A 20,320-nucleotide genomic window follows, 5' to 3' on the forward strand; every position below is an offset into this window, starting at 1 on the left:
GGAGATAGTTATAAACGGAAACGTGCAGTTTCACTTAAAGAACACATGGTGACCTAGGAATGTGATTCAATTTCTTTTAAAGAAGAAATAATCAGAAAGGAGGGTGGATAAATATGTTTCCTTATGCTTTGCTTTCATGGGAAACATTCTTTTAGCCATTGTATTTATTTTTAAATATAAACAAAAAAAGTATTTTCCAAAGCCTCCAAAATTTAAAGCTGGTTTACTTTTTCTGAATAAAACTCCATTCTAAATGGGAAACAAAGTCAGGGAAATAAAGTTTGTGTGACACCCTCTAACTCCTCTGTGCACCTTCCCACTACCCTATTACCAATTCTCATTTAAGTGGCTGCCAGCCACCTGCCCAAACTTGAAGAGATTCATGAACTACACTTTTTCAGAATAATGATGTCCTATTTTATAGGATGCTCAGACTTTGGTAAGAGTGAAAAGATAGAATCTCTTCAGCATTAACTGAGATATATTAGTATTAGGAATATAAGGGCTGTGAATAACTTGCCCTGCAAATAGGCTCTAAAATTTCATAATCTTGAGGAGAAATTGAAGAAAGTGTTATCAAATACAATAGGCAGAATTAAAAATGGATAAGAAAACTAGGGACTGACACTGAAAATAAAAATAGCCTTACAAAATACTCTTTTCCTAAATTTGGATGATACAGCTGAACAGCTCTATTATGGCTAATTTTTAAAGAAGTATATGTAACATTTGTCATTATTATAGAATAGAATTTCAGAAATTATTATCGTAACTGGTTCCCAAAGCTGTATTTCTGAACAATTGTGACCATATTTCAATGCTGAGTTAACCCTGTATGTTTGGCTTACTAACTTCTCTTACTTTCTTCATTATGCCTGGAACACTTTTATAAGTTATGTAGCTCAGGTTTACAGTGTCTCTCTGAACTACAGTCATTTAAATTAGAAGTTATATTACTATCTATTCTAAAAACACATTGAGTAGACTCAGATTTCTCTGGTATTTAGTGCTAGATCTTTAGTCAGAAAACATTTTTTAATTTTCTTATTTACCATTAACGTTGTTTAAAGCAGAAAATTTTTAATAAGCAGTTAAAATTAGATTATACATCAGAAGATGAATTAAATGCAATTGTGTGGAGAACAAGAGAGGGCTAATCTTCTAAGGAGTATTAGTCAAATGAAATACTCTATAATCCAGAAACAATGGTTTTCTTGAAATGACCTGTACTTGGGCGTTTCTCTACTCTGCGTATCATGGACCTTTTTGCCGTTTTCCTTATAAATAATTCTGAATTAATATTAATGTGTTTTATTACTAAATTTATGATTTGTGGAAAGTGGAAAGTCCTTCTATTCCCGGCCTCACCCCCCTCCACAGAAAAGTGCTTTGAGACTTTTACACATAAAAAGTAACCTACAATGTAAGTAATGCGTCCATAAACAAATAAAGGGCTCCAGTGCCTAGAAAATGCAGGGTCTCCAAATTCTGGCTGCCCCCTTTTACAAACCTTGTCTTTCTTCTTAGACATCTGTAACTTGTTTTTCAAAATCTGATATCTAAGGAGTTAAGACTCTCTCAAGCACTTTGTTGACTCCACTCTGAAAAGCGTTATTTGCTTGGACAAACAGCATGTTCTAAGCATTAAAGAGGAATTTAAGTTTTCTGCTTTGTGGACACTGTCTTAAATAGCGTTTGTGAGTGCCATTTTTCAGAGGAAACATGAACAATAAAACCTCTTTCCAAGGGACTCACATTTTTTTCCACTAGAGGTCTCTCTCGTAACAGCTTTCCTTTTGTTGGGCTCGTTAATTATTTTACTCAAAGGAACAATTCTACCTTTTAGATTGGAATGCTGCACTTAACATGTTATGCTAGAGAAAGATATAATACCTCCTTAGCTTGTTCTCCTCCTTGATTAGTAGATATTAGGTTGACTGAATGAATCATCTTGGGTATTTTATTACACAATGGCTACACTTTAGTAAAGAACTTTGAACTTTCACCTACACTTCCAGAAGTCTCAAAATTTGACCAGTTAAAAGAATATGCTAAAATAAATGTGCTTTATCAACGAGCACTAAATGGTCAGGCTTTGAACTCTCCCGAGAACATCTAAGATCCCGTGTCAACTTAGATCATGTAATTGTAAGTCTGAACCATTTTACATTCATTTCTCTCACTTTTGCAGTAAAACACACACACACTTTTTAAAATTTGTGTAGGATTATTTAGTGTTTTGTTGTTTCCTGCTCTAGTCCTTGTACGGAAAACAGACTATTAACTTTGGACAAATCTATAATATATTATAGAGTTTTCTGTTTTTAATATGTGTTTTCTGAAGAAAATACTAATCAGAAACTGCTTTCTACAAGAAAAAAAAAAAAGGATTTTTGCCATTAACTATTGTGAGAAGACCAGGAAATTTAAATAATTTTTAAACAGATGGAATCTAAAATGAAAATAATGTAGGGTACTCTCAAAACATAATACGAAATTGCATTGAACAAAGTACTGCAGAATAAAACACACTGACATCAGTCACAAAGCTATTAAAATATTCAGAAAACCCAAAGAGTGTTCAGGTTTCTGAGGATGGAAGTAAAAAGACAGAGCTGTGTTCTTGACACAAGAAATTCAATGGGAAGATGTGAAATGTGAGGAAGCAAAGGAGCACCTAGCAAATCAATTTTAGTGTTATACTGAAGGTAGAGTATGTCTGCATGAACAGATACAGTGGGTAAGCACAGAGCAATACTGTAGAATGAAAAAGGGCACGAGGAAGCGAGGAAATTTGACAAGCTGCGAAATGTACCACAACCTGGCCAGGAGAACACAGACCTGTCAGACAACAGTTTTGAGAATCAGAAACTGTACTATAATGGGAGCAGAAAATAGACAATGCATTATTTACATTATTGAAACTTTACTCTGCTACCCAAAGAATTTACCTGACACCTCCTCCTCCAACTGTAATTTATTAAGCAGTTAAGCACATGTTTTCCTTTCAACACCAATTCAGATACATCATGTATTTGCTGACTGAATCTACACATTTAACATTTAACCACTTCAACTATTTTAACTGAATTACTGATCAATTAATGAAAAAAATCAGTGAAATCAAATATGGGATTGACTAGAATTTTTTTTTACAGGAGTTACTAAATTGAACAGATATGTTTCCAAAGTGCTGGGCTCTTTGTGTTAGTGACAGGCGCTTCAATAAAAGCACATTCAGGTGAGCTGTTTGGGCAGTTCAAATGGCTGAGATGATAGTGTACACATCACAGACTCTTGGAATTTTAGTTCCAAAAGGAGTTTCAGAGACCATTTTCTTTTCATTGTACTGTTGAAGAGACTTGTTCAAAGAGGTTAAGTGACTACTGTAGGACCCCTAAATGACTATATTATTCTGGTAGTTGAGAAGAAGTCCTAATTGTTTAAAAACAAACAAACAGCAGCTTAGTAGCATTGTATTCAGAGTGTATACACCGTGGAGATATGTAGATTCTAAATGTTTTGAGGGTGAAAAACACGATAATGTTATTTTCTTATGGAAAAACTTATGTTTTACAGAATATTCATTGTCTCATTTTAAGGGAATGTAAAAAGAAGTACTATCTTTAGGAAAGATGGGTTCTTAGAATAGACATTCAATGCAGAAAGGTTTTTTTTTTTCTATCTCTCAGTGGACACTATGTTCCTTAAAGTATGTTTTCTTAATGTTTCTGTTTGTAGCTTATGAGCTAATATTTGTGGCTTCAGGTAGTTTTTTTTAAATTTAATTCAGCATCTTCTAATTAATGAGGATGCATTGATCCAATCAATAACACCCAATTAGACCAAAGAAATTAGCAAAATTAGAGCAATGAAAAACGGTTTTATGTAAGTCCTAGTTTCTCTTTTTCTTTTTTTCCTTTCCAAGACAACTTGTTGACATTAATTCATTGTCAAACTTGTGCATTTCAGAGTATAATTTTGAAAAAAGAGATAGTAATATAAATTATTATTAAAACAAGGAAGCTGAAATTTTCTACAAGATAAATTAGAAATGAAGGAACTTTTTTTTTTTTCTTGAAACGAATAGTATATTGCATCTTTATGAGGTCCTTTGTCTACATATCTCCATATACAGGGTAGTTGATGACTACATTTCCATATGTTTATCAAGGCACTTTTATTCACACAAATTATTGGCATCCTGACGTTGAATATATTATGGGCAAAAACCCATTATATGTAATTTCCAAACTTTAAAAAATAACATTACATTTCTTGTCTCAGTAACCTTTAGGTAAACATTATGTGTTTTTTTTTTCTATTAGTTACTAGGGAATTATAAGAAATGCAATTGGTTTGATACAGTTTATTTTAGATTTCATTGTAGTCTTAATAATTAGAATACTTGGAATATGGTTTGGAGTAAGAAAAAACAACCTGCAATTCCCTCCAAAACATTTTCGCATTTCTTTCCCCTTTTTTCATTGTTTCTCCTTCTATCTTTTAATCATTTAATAAATTCCTTTCTCCTTCATTCTCCTGTGACATTTTAGAAAGTTATTTGCTTAACTTTTGTTCACATCTTTCATTTTAAATCATGGATGAGTTTCATGAGGTCAATGAAAACCACTTGGAAGACAATGTAAATATGTCTTAGTGATTTTTGAAGTATGTGCTTCTTAATTCATATATATATGAATATATATATATATATATATATATATATATATATATATATACTGTCCTCCATGGGAGGGGAGTAAATCTATTCAGGTGTCCCCTCCCAATATTAAATTATAAATTGTAGTAATCCCTGATCAGAGATAAAAACACCAATAAGACATGGATCAACAATGGTTCTCCCTACACTGAAAAGATTCGAGTTACTGCCTAGGCAAAAGCTCAGTCTCTTTTTGTGTGGCCAGTCAGGGTATGGATGCAATTTAAAAGACAAACCCAGATATGGGTTTTTGTTTTCCTTTTGAAAATTTCCATGTTTTTTTCTCTGACTGTTAAGCTTTTAACAAGTGTTTGCCTTAATGGAGTGACTTACAAATCGTTGTTAAGGTAAAATAGCACGTTATCCTGCTTGTGCAATGACTGTTCACAGGTTAGATATTTACAAGTTTGTCCATGGAAGTGCAATGGGTACTTAAACCATAGCTCTGACTTGTAAACTGAAAAATTAGGCTTTTCATTATTGAAAGGACCTTTTTTCTTAATGGACAAAGATTATTTTTCTGAAGAAAATGTTTACACCATCTTCTTGACACTTCTTTCAGTTTGGTAGATAACTAAAATGGTACAGAAAACATATCGTAGAATGCCACTGACTTTATTTTACTTTTAAAAAAAGACCTCCTTTATTTTCATAAAATTTTGGCATATGTATGTGAGTTTTTTCTTTTAAAGTACATGTCAACAGATTTTTAAAAACTCTTTGTCAGTAGCCATCTGATACATCATTTAAATTGCTTTGTTTACAACAAAATTTTGGCATAAATAAATATGAAAATTGAACTAGTACAAATGCCTTGAGCAGTGAGCATAGTAAATTATACATCAGCTGTCAGTGTGAGTTGAAACATGTCTACATATTGAGTAGCATGTTCAGTGTGTCTAATCAGAACAGTATGTAACCTGTTAGCGCATATGAGGCTTTGCCAAACCAAAATTATTTACAAGTTGCATTTTGTGTTCTGAAAAGTTTCATAAAGAAAAAGATGTCTGCAAAAAAATGGAAAAGAATACACTGATCTCAAATACACAAATATTTTAAAAATTAAATCAAAAGAAAAACTGAGAGCATTGTGTTCAATAATTATCACAGAAATAATAACAGTTTCACAGCCCAATTCTGATTTTAAAATTTTCCTTAAAATTGCTCATTTGTATTATTGTTAATACCAATGCTCTACTCCTGATTCCCTGGGAATCTGGCATCAAAAAAATCTCTTTTTGATTCATCTTCTGTTTTCTAATTCTCAGTTCAAATATGCCAAAACATGATTGGTTGATAACTTACTCATGTAAATAGGTACAAAAGAATGCCTGTGGTTGTGTATTCCATGTTTGATGATGTAAACGAAGTATGTTAAGGTAAATCAACATGTGCAATGTCATTCTACTGTCAAGAAGCCTGTAGCTGCATTCTTGAAGAGAAGGTAGGAGACAATCAAACCTCAGAAGAGCTTGAAATAAGCAAAATTTATTTTTAAGGACCTCAGCTTTCTCTTGAATACCCTTCTTAAAACTTCAGACTTGATGGATTCTTATGCTTTCTCTCTTCATACAATTTTTTCCTACTCCACTCTCTGTTTCTGCCCTGCTCTCAGAAAATTTTAATGGCCATTCACCTCTTAAATAAAATGGGGCAAAGATGGATCATTGACATTTTAGAAAAATTTTATCTACTCCATGCCCCTTGATTCACATCATGGATTATCTAGCTCTATTGTTAGCCTGGCTTTCATCTCACTTTGCATACATTTGCGGGTAGAGTTTTCCTTCAAATAAATACAGTATAAAAATCTAAATCTCCATTTGAGTAATTTAATCCTCTGCTTCTTTAATAATAATAATTATAAATAGTATGGTATTTAGAAATGCAACTTTGAAAGAAATCATTAATAACAGATAAATAGGTAATAATTTCATACTTAGAGTTTGAGTCACCTTTTTCTTCTATTATTCTCTAAAGGTATATTTTTTTCTGTTATTTTCTAAAGGTATCTGACATACTTAGGTACCAAAGCATTGTAGTATATTTTGAGCTTCCTTTCTTCTTAGTTGTGATAGATTTTCATTGAGTCACTCCTCATCTCTTATCTTTCACCTCTTGTGATAAATTGTGCAGACACAGAATACAACAAAATTGATGGAGGTGGGTATGAGAGCATTTCATGGCGTAAGGGATTATTGGTTATTTACTATATGTAATTGAGGGGTTTTTAAGACAAGCTTAAATGTCATATTTAAAACTGTTTCTTTTTTAAAAGGACTTGCTATTTTGTAAGTCCCACACTGTTTAATTGTAATCATGTTTAAAAAAAGTCAGTAAATAGGTTTTTGTGAAGTTCTTTAAACTTACTTTGGCTGTTACCCTTTTCTTACCTACTGACATTTGAATCTGTTAAAACCTAATAGGTTTTGTTAAATAAATTAACGCTACAAAAATTACTATAAGAAATAATCATTAAAACTTAGCTTGAAAATATGGCATTAATGAAATTTGATAAGAAATTCTAGTGGTTTTTTTCCTCACAAGAATTCAAAGATTTGTGTGTGACTTTTCAGAAAAGCTTTAAAATCTGTATTTGTGGGGAAGACAGTGCATAACTAGAACTCTTTACTGCCTAGTAGAAAATTAACTTATTGAGGTAGGGTGGCAGTATTATATAGTGTTACTCTTTGCAGGAAACTACTAAGAGGCTGCTATATCTGCGTGACATTTGATGCTATTACTAACAATGTCTAGATAATTATACAGTTTAGGATTTTAGTCATTGTGTAGGAAATAATCTAGATTTGAGGATGATTTTCATTTGTTTTTATTTTATCTAAATGTTTACTTTTGTGTATACATTGACCATAATATTCTAGTCTGTTATAGTAAAAATAAATGAATGTGCACAAGCAGTTCCTTATTGTTTGCTATTAAAAGTGGCTGAGGTTTAAATTTTCATAATAAATAAGACACAATACTTAAATGTATAAGTACATGGTTATATATATAACTTTTTATAATTGAATATGTTCATTCAAGAGAAAAATTAAGCTATCAGTTCTTGTTTTTAAGTATTCTCAATAATATACAGCTTTACTTACAATAGGAACCAATCCGAGGAAGCATAAAGGAAAATTCATTTTGAAAATAAATGTGTCCATTTTCCAAAAAGTATATGAGCATAGCTATGAAAGTAGAAATATTGTGACTTACCTAAAGAGGTACAGAATTTAAAAACATATAAATCTGTCCAATAAAAGCAAATTACTATTTTCTCCCCCATTGAAATAAATACGACTGTCTGAAAAATCAGTAATATAAGATTAGTTATCCCATTTGGAGATGGGCATATTTCTTGTTGGAGTCTATTCCAGAAGTATTTTTTAATAGTGACTGAGACTGTGAATCAATCAGACCTAATTAGGCCTCCTGACTATGTTAAAATGCTGAGGTTTTTCAAGTGCTCCGTTAGACTTAGTACCATGAAACTAAGAGAATTATTTTGAATGCCGTGTCACAAAGAAAAAGTTTTCAAAATATTTCAGTATATAAATGTTCTTCATCATTTTTACATGAGAAAGATATGAAACTATGTATTTTATAACTTTGTTTCGTGTGTAAAAACTCTTTAAAACTACTGAGAAAGAAATTCTTTATGCAGAAGTAAACCAGTTTGTATACTAGGGTAAACAATGTATTGTTTGGTGCTGTTTTAATGCCTCCGTCAGTGTATAAGTGTTCCTGTGAACTGTGGGTTGAGTGAATCCTTCTCCAGCTCTAAAGATTCACTTAAAGTTGGAGAAGCTTTACACCCTTATATGAGAAGTTGAGAAACTTTTACAAAGTAACACCAGACAGGACCCAAGATACTTGGTGTGGCACCAATTACAATTATTGTGTGTGCAGTAGCCCTGAACTATAAGATGGGGGAATGCTGTGAAAGAAGTAGGAACCTCTTCAGACGACACACATTGATAGAGCCATGATCTATAAGATTGGAATATTTTTCGTTGTTCTTTATTATTGATACACATTTCACTTATGTGTTTAAAGATACTCGATGTCCAGTTATGTCAAATATTTTTCATTGCTCATTGAAACAGCATTCGTATCAATCAGGTAAATCACTCTCTTATGGTCGAGTTTAACTCAATGATTTTTCAGTTTGAAGATGTATACTGAACAGTGCAATGATAACTCCATAACCCCTAATAACTCTGATGGCTGAACAAAATAAATATAAAACAAGTAAGCAGGTGAGATTTTATTTTAAAATACGCTTTACGTAAAATTTTACTTTTGAACCAGATATTTTGGTGTTGCCATAAGCCAGCCCACTTAGGTGTACTTTGTGAGTTATAAACTAATGTCATCATGTATTAATATTATGCAAAATTTAAACTAGGTGGTTTTCTTAGCTGTAATAAAACTTATTTCACCTTATATTTTGAATATAATTTTTGATATTTAGAAGTTTTTTTCAAATAAACTGCAATTCTCAAAACAATCCTGGACATGTGCATATATAATGAGTTTCATTTTATAAACATGAAAAGCACGACTCAGAGAGATGAAAGTGTTTTCCCAAAGCAAAATTACTGCTAAGAAAAAAAAATGGAACAAGGATAAGAGATTTGGATATCTTGGGTCAGGGCTCTTTTCTCTCACTAACACTTCCTCTTATGTAAGAAAGTATATTTGAATTGCATGCAATAGCCTTCATTTAAATATACATATCTTTAACATTAAGTCATTAAAATGATTAAATTTTGTGGTTTTAGGGAAGCAGGCAATATGAAATATATTGGCTCCTAGCAAGAGGTGTTCCCATCTAAAACAGCCAGGGGACATGCTATATCAGAAACTCTAGAAAGTATTTGTAAAATTTGTCACAGCAAAAACATCACTGCATTCAGATACAATCTTCATTGCCTCCTATCCAGAATTTACTCATAGGAAACAAAAACTAAAGGAGAAAAATAAAAGATATTTGCCTAAATGCCTATAAGAGAGTTTGTGACACTCTGAAAAAAATACCTATTTGATTTCTTCAGAGTGATGTTATTCAAAGTTTCAAACAGACACTAGTTACTAATGCAACTATATTGCATCAATGCTTATTTAAAAATATTCATTAAAATGCTTGAAATCTCAAAAATGACTTGAAGAAAATCTGAACATATTCTTCAGAACTTAAAATGAATGCTAAAAACCAAGAAATGCAAAAAACTTAAGAATACAAAACACTCTAACAGTGGTTGGTCTTCATCAATTTGTTTTTAGATATCCCAAGTTTCTATTATACTATTTGCCTTGTGTAAAAAAAAAAAAAAAAAAAAAAAAATGGTGAGGCCTTAGTTTCCATGGTGACACAACTATTTTCATACATATTTATCATTGAAATGCCAGAAACCCACCCCTTTCTATCAAAGAATGCTACTTTAGCTCTTAATAATTGAAGTTAAAGCTGATTTATTTTTTATGTCAGAATGTTTTAAAGAGATCCCTCTATCACTGAAAACTGAGGCAGCATTACAGTCATTTTCTCATAAGCAGTTTATTTCATACATGACTTCTGAAAAATACTTCTAGTTTTTAAAAACTAGAGAAGACTTCGCTTCCTTTTTTCCCTTCAGTCAGCACCACAGGGATTCTCAGCTAAGCTTTCAAAATGTTGCAGAACATACATTGCGTAAGACACACAACCTTCAATTTCATTAATACAGTGTTCAAAGGGAGAAAATGCACATCTTGGCTTTGCCAATAATCAGAGAGCAATGAAGTTAGTGCCTATTACTAAATTAATAATTTGAGAAATGAAATGCTTAATTTCATCTCATTTGCCGTCTTGGTAAAGTTGCTTAATTTTCCTTGAAATCTGAACACAGAATCTGAGTTTCCTTCTACGGAGGTATTTTTTTAAAAATTGGAGCCCATAATTAGGTATAATACTTATATTATTTTCAAAAGTCCCCCCATTCTCAGTATACCATATGTAGCCTCTAATTAGGAGTAATCTCACTTTGAGTATCATGGTTAGCATATTATTTGACGCATTTTGAATAAGTTGAATAATAAGAAGAAATATAATAAAATAAGAAGAAATAAATTAAGGCAATTAATTGTTATTAACTTGTCTTTGCTGAAAGACAAGTAAAGTAATGTATTAAAGAAACTAATTAAAGCATGGTGACTTAAAGTCAGTTCATCCACAAATAAAACCTGTTCAAAAGCCATTAAAGTACACCAAAACAATACAGGTAAAATGTATTGAAACATTAAGGAAAGGAAGTTAAATGAAAGGTAAAGGTCTAAGGTGTCACTAAAAAAAAAAATTTGACATAGAGTAGGTCAAATACTTCTGACCCCTTTTAGGGTAAGATGTCCTGTTGAAATTATTTATTAACTTCTGATGAGAAGTAAGTAAACCTCTGAGATGGACGTGATGAAGCAGTTAGGATCCGTTTCCTTAGAGTCATCTTATGCATTTATCAATGGGAACACCAGCTTAACTGTTCAACGGGAACTCCAGTTAACCACTGGAGTCAAGTCCCAAATATTAACATTTCAGTCAACAAGGGACAACCTATACAAAGACAATTTTAAAAGATTATAATACCATATTTTTACTGTACCTTTCCTATGTTTCGATATGTAGATACACAGATACTTACCATTGTATTACAACTGCTTACAGCATTCAGAACAGTAATATGCTATTGAGATTTGTAGCCTAGGAGCAGTAGACTACACCATCTGTTTAGGTATGTAGTAGACTATACCATCTAGGTTTGTGATATAATACACTCTATGATGCTGGCATGACAACAAAATTACCTAATGATGCATTCCTCAGAAAGTACCCCTGTTGCTAAGTGATGCATTTCTATATTTAACATTTTCTAAAATTTTAGTTTTAGATAAATAAGCCCTTTTCCTGGCTAAAAATTCAGGAATGAGAGGGAACAAATTTTCAAAATTCTGCTAAGATAGGAGGCTATATTATCCCAATTTAGATAGTTTTCTCACGTTCACATATTTTGGAGGACTTTTTTCTTTCCAGCTTCTTTTTTAGGTTCAAGGGGTATATGCGCATGTTTGTTACATGGGTGAATTGTGTGCCATGGAAGTTTGGGGTACAAATAATTTTGTCATCCAGGTAACCAGCAGGATACTTAATAGGTAGTTTTTCCGTCCTCATCCTCCACCCACAAGTAGGCCCTAGTGTTTATTGTTCCCTTCTTTGTGTGCATGTACACTCAATAGTTAGCTCTCACTTATAGGTGAGAACATGTGATACTTGGTTTTCTGTTCCCGCATTAATTTGCTTAGGATAATGGCCTCCAGCTTCATCCATGTTGCTGCAAGGGATATGACCTCATTCCTTCTTATGGCTGTGTAGTGTTTCATGGTATATATTACCATATTTTCTTTATCCAGTCCACTGTTGATGGGCATGTAGGTTGATTCTGTGTCTTTGGTCTTGTGAATAGTGCTGTGATGAACATGTGAGTACATGTAACTTTATGATGGAATGATTTATATTCCTTTGGGTGTATACCCAGTAATGGGATTGCTGGGTGGTATAGCAGTTCCATTTGGTTCTTTGAGAAATCTCCAGACTGCTTTCCACGGTGGCTGAACTAATTTACATTCCCATCAGCAGTGTATAAGCATTCCTTTTTCTCTGCAATCTTGCTAGCATCTGTTATTTTTTTCATTTTTTCAGTAATAGTCATTCTAATTGGTGTGAGATGGTATCTAATTGTGGTTTTGATTTGCATTTCCCTACTGATTAGTGATATTGAGGATTCTTATATATGTTTGTTGGCCACATGTATGTCTTCTTTTGAGAATTGTCTATTCATGTTCTTTGCCCATTTTTAAATGGGGTTGTTTAATTTTTGTTTGTTGATTTGTTTAAGTTCCTTATAGATTCTGTGTATTAGACCTTTGTCAGAAGCATAGTTAGCAAATGTTTTCTCTCATTCTGTAGGTTGTCTGTTTACTCTATTGATAGTTTCCTTTGCTGTGCAGAAGCTCTGTAGTTTAATTAGGTCTCACTATTTAGGTTTCACTTGTAAATATTTGTTTTTGTTACAATTGCTTTTGTAGTTATCATCATAAAGTCTTTGCCAGGGCCAATGTCTGGAAAGGTATTTCCTAGATTTTCTTCCAGGGTTTTTACAGTTTCAGGTTTTACATTTAAGTCTTTAATCCATTTTAAGTTGATTTTTGTATATAGTGAAAGGTAGAGGGTCCAGTTTTAATCTTCTGCATATGAATAGGGAGTCCTTTCCCCATTGTTTGTTATTGTCAGCTTTGTCAAAGAGCAGATGGTTGTATGTGTGCAGCTTTATTTCTGGGTTGTCTAACGTTTTCCATTGGTCTATGTGTCTTTTTTTTTTTTTTAACCATACCATGCTGTTTTAGTTATTATAGCCTTGTAGTATAGTTTGAAATTGAGTAGTATGATGTTTCCAACTTTGTTCTTTTTGCTTAGGGTTGCTTTGCCTATTTAGGCTCTTTTCTGGTTCCAAATAAATTTTACATATTTTTTTCTGATACTGTGAGAAATGTCATTGGTAGTTTGATAGGAATAGCTTGAATCTGTAAATTTCTTTGGGCAGTATGGGCATTTTAACAATATTAATTCTTCCTTTCCATGAGTATGGAATGTTTTCCATTTGTTTGTGTCACCTCTGATTTCTTCCAGCAATGTTTTGTAACTTTCATTGTAGAGTATTTTCTTTTCCCTGGTTAGCTGTATTAATAGATATTTTATTTATTCTGTGGCTATTGTGAATGAAATTACATTCTCGATTTGACTGTCAGCCAAGTTGTTACTGGTGTATAGAAATGCAACTCATTTGTGTACATTGATTTTCTAGCCTGAATCTTTGATGAAGTTGTTCAGCAGATCTAAGACCATTTGGGCAGAGACTATGTGACTTTCTATGTATAGAATCAATGTTTTCTTCTTGACAAGATGCAATACTCTTCTTTGAGGAAAGTAAATCCTTTGGCTGGGATGATTATAAATGATAAAATTTCTGTGATATCCCATAGACATTCCATGATGGTCTAGAGATATTGTAGCTTTCATCAAGCCTCCTGAAATTAAGTGGATAGGATGGAATATTTATAGAAAACGTAAAAGGCACTGAACAAAAAAAACAAAGAATGTGCCCCCTTAGAAGAATATGTATGTATTTTAAAGCAAAGTTTTACTATTACACAATAACATATATTCATTTTATACAAATTGGAACAAATCAACTAAGAAGTAAAGATAATGAAAAAAGTATTGAAATTGAAACAAATCTAAATCATAATTGATATTTTGCCATATTTTATCCCAAATCATTTTATTTACAAATAAAAACTGAGATGTATGCTATTCACTGTGATAATTGCTCACTTAACAATATACTTTTCATTTAACACTATATTAGGTCCCCAGGCAAAAAAAAAAAAAGAACATCAGTGAAGGCAAATATTTTGCTAATTTTAAAATATAGCATAAATGCATGTCTTCTTTTAACTTAGTTGAAAACTACATAAAACAAGTTGTATATAATTTTACCAGTGGGACTAAGACATATAGAAATCAAACACATTTGACAATAACATCATGAAAAAATTAGTAGGAACAAAACTGTGTTGGAATAAGAAAATGATGTCAGATTATAACGAATTCACAGGAAAAAAAAAAGAGAACCAAAAAGCTAATATACCCAGCTCTGTAAGTATGTACTTTATCTCCTTTCTTCACTCCACATTTTAATAGATCAAAAATTACACAAAGCAATAAATGTGTAAATTTTTTTGTTTGCAAAATAAATAAATATAAAATGTAAAATAATAACACAAAAAGGTAAAGGGATAGAGCTATAAAGGAGTAAATTTCTATATTACGTTGGATTTAAGTTAGTATAAATATGAAGAAAATTCTTGTAACTTAAGTGCATGTTGGAAATCTCAGAAAAACCACTAAGAAGGTAACTATACATAGTTAAAATTGCTCAAGAAACTAAAATATTACACAAAAATTCAATTAATGCCAAAAAGTAGCAAAGTATTAAGAGAGGAACAAAAAAGACATGATACACAAAGGAAACCAGTAGAAAATGCTAGAAGTAAATATAATCATATCAATAATAACATTAATTGTGAATGAATTACGCAATCCTATCAAAAGGCAGAGACCTCAATATTCCACTTTCAATATCAGATAGAAAAAGGAGATAGAAGGTCAACAATAATGTAAAAGGCTTGAACAACAGTATAGACCAACAGCAAAATACACATTTTTCTCAAGCACACATGAGACATTCTTCAGGATGAACTACATGTTAGATCATAACAGAAGCCTCAATAAATTTAAAATAATTGAAATAATGAGAGGCATGTTCTTGCAACACAATGGAATTAAATTAAAAATCAACCACACACACAAAATTAAAGATTACATATGTTTTAGTTTGAAGTGTTTTCATTTATATTTTTTCTGAATATTATGTAATTGGAGTTTCAATTTTCTCTCTGTACAAAAATTTATTTAGGAGTGTTTTTCTCCCTTTTTTATGTGAAAGTAGTTTTAAATGAATGGCAGTGAATTCTAATACAGGGTGTCTCTTGGAACATGTTGAAAAAACTTTATGTCTTAATACATAACAATGAATACTCTATGGATACATACAAACCAAAATTATTAAAATTAAAGTATTATTTTTCCCATTATTTATCTTTACTTTCAAGATGCATTTGTGAGTAATTTTTATTCCTTTTTTTAATACTTTAGGTTCTGGGATATATGTGCAGAACATGCACGTTTGTTAAATAGCTATACACATGCCATGGTGTTTTGCTGCATCCATCAATCCATCACCTACATTAGGTATTTCTCCTAATGCTATGCCTCCCTTAGCCCTCCACCCCAAGACAGGCCCCAGTGTGTGATGTTCCCCTCCCTGTGTCCATGTGTTCTCATTGTTCAACTCCCACTGATAAGTGAGAACATGTAATGTTTGGTTTTCTGTTCCTATGTTAATTTGCTGAGAATGATGGTTTCCAGCTTCATCCATGTTCTTGCAAATGACATGAACTCATCTTTTTTTATGGTTGTATAGTATTCCATGGTGTTTATGTGCCACATATTCTTTATCCAGACTATCATTGATGGGCATTTCAGTTGGTTCCGAGTCTTTGCTATTGTGAATAGTGCAGCGATAAACATATGTGAATGTGTCTTTATAGTTGAATGATTTATAATCCTTTGGTATATACCCAGTAATGGGATTGCTGGGTCAAATGGTATTTCTGGATCGAGATCCTTGAGGAATCACCACACTATCTTCCACGATGGTTGAACTAATTTACACTCCTACCAACAGTGTAAAAGTATTCCTATTTCACCACACCCTCTCCAGCATCTGCTGTTTCCTAACTTTTTAGTGATGGCCATTCTGACTGGTGTAAGATGGTATCTCATTGTGGTTTTGATTTGCATTTCTCTAATGACCAGTGATGATGAGCTTTTCCTCAAGTTTCTTGGCTGCATAAATGTCTTCTTTTGAGAAGTGTCTGTTCATATCCTTTGCCCACTTTTTGATGGAGTTGTTTTTTTTTCTCATAAATTTGTTTAAGTTCCTTGTGGATTCTGAATATTAGCCCTTTGTCAGATTGATAGATTTCAAAAATTTTCTCCCATTTTGTAGGTTACCTGTACACTGTTGATAGTTTCTTTTGCTGTGCAGAAGCTCTTTAGTTTAATTAGATCCCAATCGTCAATTTTGGCTTTTGTTGCCATTGCTTTTGGTGTTTTAGTCATGAAGTCTTTGCCCATACCTATGTCCTGAATGGTATTGCCTACGTTTTCTTCTATGGTTTTTAAGGTTTTAGGTCTTACATTTAAGTCCTTAATCCATATTGAGTTAATTTTTGTATAAGGTGTAAGAAAGGGGTCCAGTTTCGGTTTTCTGCATATGGCAAGTCAGTTTTCCCAACACCCTTTATTAAATAGGGAATCCTTTCCCCATTGCTTGTTTTTGTTAGTTTTGTCAAATATCAGATGGTTGTATATCAGATGGTATGTTATTTCTGAGGCCTCTGTTCTGTTCCATTGGTCTATATCTCTGTTTTGTTACCAGTACCATGCTGTTTTGGTTACCAGAGCCTTGTAGTATAGTTTGAAGTCAGGTAGCGTGACACCTCCAGCTTTGTTTTTCTTGCTTAGGATTGTCTTGGCTATGCAGGCTCTTTTTTGGTTCCATATGAAATTTAAAGTAATTGTTTCTAATTCTGCGAAGAAAGTCAGTGGTAGCTTGCTGGGGACAGCATTGAATCCACAAATAACTTTGGGTAGTGTGGCCATTTTCAAGATAGTAATTCTTCCTATCCATGAGCATGGAATGTTTTTCCATGTGTTTGTGTCCTCTCTTATTTCCTGAGCAGTGGTTTGTAACTTTCCTCGAAGAGGTCCTTCACATCCCTTGTACGTTGGATTTCAAAGCATTTTATTCTCTTTGAAGCAATTGTGAATGAGTTGGCTCATGATTTGGCTCTGTTTGTCCATTATTTGTGTATAGGAATGCTTGTGATTTTTCCACATTGATTTTTTTCTCCTGAGACTTTGCTGAAGTTGCTTATCAGTTTAAGGAGATTTTGGTCTGAGATGATGGGGTTTTCTAAATACACAATCATGTCATCTGCAAATAGAGACAATTTGACTTCCTCTCTTCCTATTTGAATAACCTTTATTTCTTTCTCTTGTCTGATTGCCCTGGCCAGAACTTCCAACAGTATGCTGAATAGGAGTGGTGAGAAAGCTCAGCCGAGCTGAGGTGGGCTCCGCCCTGTTCAAACTTCCTGGAGGCTTTGTTTACACTGGAGGGGAAAACTGCCTACTCAAGCCTCAGGAATGGCAGATGACCCTCCCCCCACCAAACTGGAGTGCCCCAGGTCGACTTCAGACTGCTGTGGACGCAGCAGGAATTTCAAGCCAATGGATTTTAGCTTGCTGAGCTCTGTGAGGGTGGAATCTGCTGAGCTGGACCACTTGGCTCCCTGGCTTCAGCTCCCTTTCCAGGGGAGTGAATGATTCTGTCTCACTAGTGTTCCAGGCACCACTGGGGTATGAAAAAAAACGCCTGCAGCTAACTCGGTGTCTGCCCAAATGGCCATCCAGTTTTGTGCTTGAAACCCAGAGCCCTCGTGGCATAGCCACCTGAAGGAATCTCCTAGTATGTGGGTTGTGAAGACTGTGGGAAAAGCATAGTATCTGGGCTGGAATGCACCTTTCCTCATAGCACAGTCCCTCACGACTTTCCTTGGCTAGGGGAGGGAGTTCCTGGGTGAGGCGACACCCCACCCTGCTTTGGCTCGCTCTCCATAGGCTGCACCCACTGTCAAAATCATCTGCCTTCTGCATTGATCTCCCTGGGAGCTGCAGACGGAGCTGTTTCTATTCGGCCATCTTGCCAGCCACCAAGTAATTTCTATTTCAACTTTAACTTCTATTTTGTAAGCAGGGTTTCCCCTGTAAGGGAAATAATGTAGGTTATATTACACCTACCATAGTCTTCATGTATTTACTTTAATTATCTGGTTATTGCATAACTGCTTTCAGCAAGGCCCCATAGGTGGCATGCTTCTGAGTTCTTGTGTGTCACAAGCTCCTCCTATTGATGTTATATAATTTGGCTAGCATTATAGTTCTTAGCTTCCCTCAAAGTTTTGTACACTTTTCATCATGCTCTGTCACTGGATGTTATAGAGCAAAAAGTCTTTGCTTCTCTCTTTTTATGAAAACTAGCCTTTGCAAGATTGTTTTCGTTTGGGCCTGGATGATCATACACTTTTTACTTATCTTTAAATTCCAACATGTCATCAGGAAATTTTACCAAAAACTTTAGAGAAGACTGTGTTCTCCACACTCATATCTGTAGTTTTCTGAATTAAGTTTTCTTTTGTATTTTGTTTGCCACAGTCATCCCATTTATAGTTCCTGTATCTTTTTAATTCTGGTTTCTCCTATGTAAAACTTATTATCTACGTATTTAATATCCTATCATATCTTTGTCTACCACATTGTTTTACTGTTTTGTTTTTGTTTTTGTTTGAGACAGCGTTTCGCTCTTGTCACCAAGGCTGGAGTGCAATGGGGCGATCTTGGCTCACTGCAGCCTCTGCCTCCCAGGCTCAAACTATTCTCCCGCCTCAACCTCCCTAGTAGCTGGGACTACAGTCGCCCACCACCATACACAGCTAATTTTTGTATTTTTAGTACAGATGGGGTTTCACTATGTTGGCCAGGCTTGTCTCGAACTCCTGATCTCAGGTGATCCACCCGCCTCGGCCTTCCAAAGTGCTGGGATTACAGGCAGGAGCCACTGTGCCTGGCCTGTTTTAGGTTTTTTTTTTTTTTTTATAAGCATTCGTCTCTGTCCTGTTTTCTGGAGGGCTTCCTAAGTTTGTCTGTCACAGCACTATTTAGCTTTCTGTAAGGTGATTTCTAATCTTTACTGCATTTAATGCAAATTTAAATTTTTAAATTTCATTTTTAGCCTTGCAATCGATTTTATCTACACGTCCTTTTCCCGCCTGTTCTCATGCTTCTTTACTTCTCCTCTCAATCTCTGTTGTCAGGCCTTTTGTATGTTTAGATTTTTGTTGTAGGAAACAGAATTCACTCTACCTAGCATAAGCTGAGATAGATGTATTACAGAGTACATGGCTTACAAAATTGCCAGAAATTCTGAAGAAACAAATTATTGTTGAGATTTCAGGAATAACTCCTATACACACACTATGGAACTTGGTCACCAAGGGAGATGACACTTCCTCTGTGATGAAAAAAAACATCATCTAATGTGAAACATGGTCTACTATAGGTTCCAGAATCATGTACTGTAAGCTCCAGAATCTTGCTGCCACTACTACCGGCCAGAAAACACTCTTATCAATCAGTAAGGCAACGCCATCAGGAAATTTCCTTTCCAACCTCCTGAGTAGCTGGGACTACAGGTGTGTGCCACTATGTCCAGCTTCAAACCAATGTTAGGCCTATTGCAATCTATACAGTACAACAGATGCCACACATTCTTACTTGACATCAATGAATCTAGTGGCCAGGAATTAGGACCTCTGCTAATGATATAGCAGAAAATAAAGCACATGACTTTTTTTTAACCATGATTTCCAGTAGAAATAGAAAAATCTTTTGCTTCACTTCCGTCTCCCAAATCTCATTTGAGTGTATCTAGCAGTGGACTTTATTCATATAGAATTTTAGTTGTAACAGGGTCAGGAAATAAGATGTGGTTTTCCACCATCTGCAATTTCAGAAGCCACCTTGAAAGGAATTTAGATGGATGTTGAGTATGGAGCCAGCAGATCTTTCTCGATCTTCTACTTTGAATATTCAACTTTATACACATTCTTCTTTTCGATCTTGACCTTCATATGACAGCAAAGATTGACAAAATACATCCTGCAATAGTATAGCTTTCAATGTACAAATAAAAATTCTTTCATCTTCTCTCTAAAAAAGGAGGTCTAAGATCCCATTAGTCATCTACTCATTTCTTT

At 33.8% G+C, this 20,320-nt stretch overlaps 1 long non-coding RNA gene across 1 annotated transcript in view; it reads right to left on the reverse strand.

Moving 5' to 3' along the window:
* LOC117072815 overlaps positions 1–11,480 on the reverse strand; it is a 28,426-nt gene extending 16,946 nt beyond the window's left edge. Inside the window, exon 1 of the long non-coding RNA XR_004432954.1 lies at positions 11,404–11,480. This is a non-coding gene — a long non-coding RNA (uncharacterized LOC117072815). The remainder of the gene's footprint in view (positions 1–11,403) is intronic.
* Between the last annotated feature and the right edge of the window lie 8,840 nt (positions 11,481–20,320).

The sequence above is a fragment of the Trachypithecus francoisi genome, unplaced genomic scaffold (genome assembly GCF_009764315.1).
Source record: "Trachypithecus francoisi isolate TF-2019V2 unplaced genomic scaffold, Tfra_2.0 Lachesis_group4, whole genome shotgun sequence".
Lineage (NCBI taxonomy): Eukaryota > Metazoa > Chordata > Mammalia > Primates > Cercopithecidae > Trachypithecus > Trachypithecus francoisi.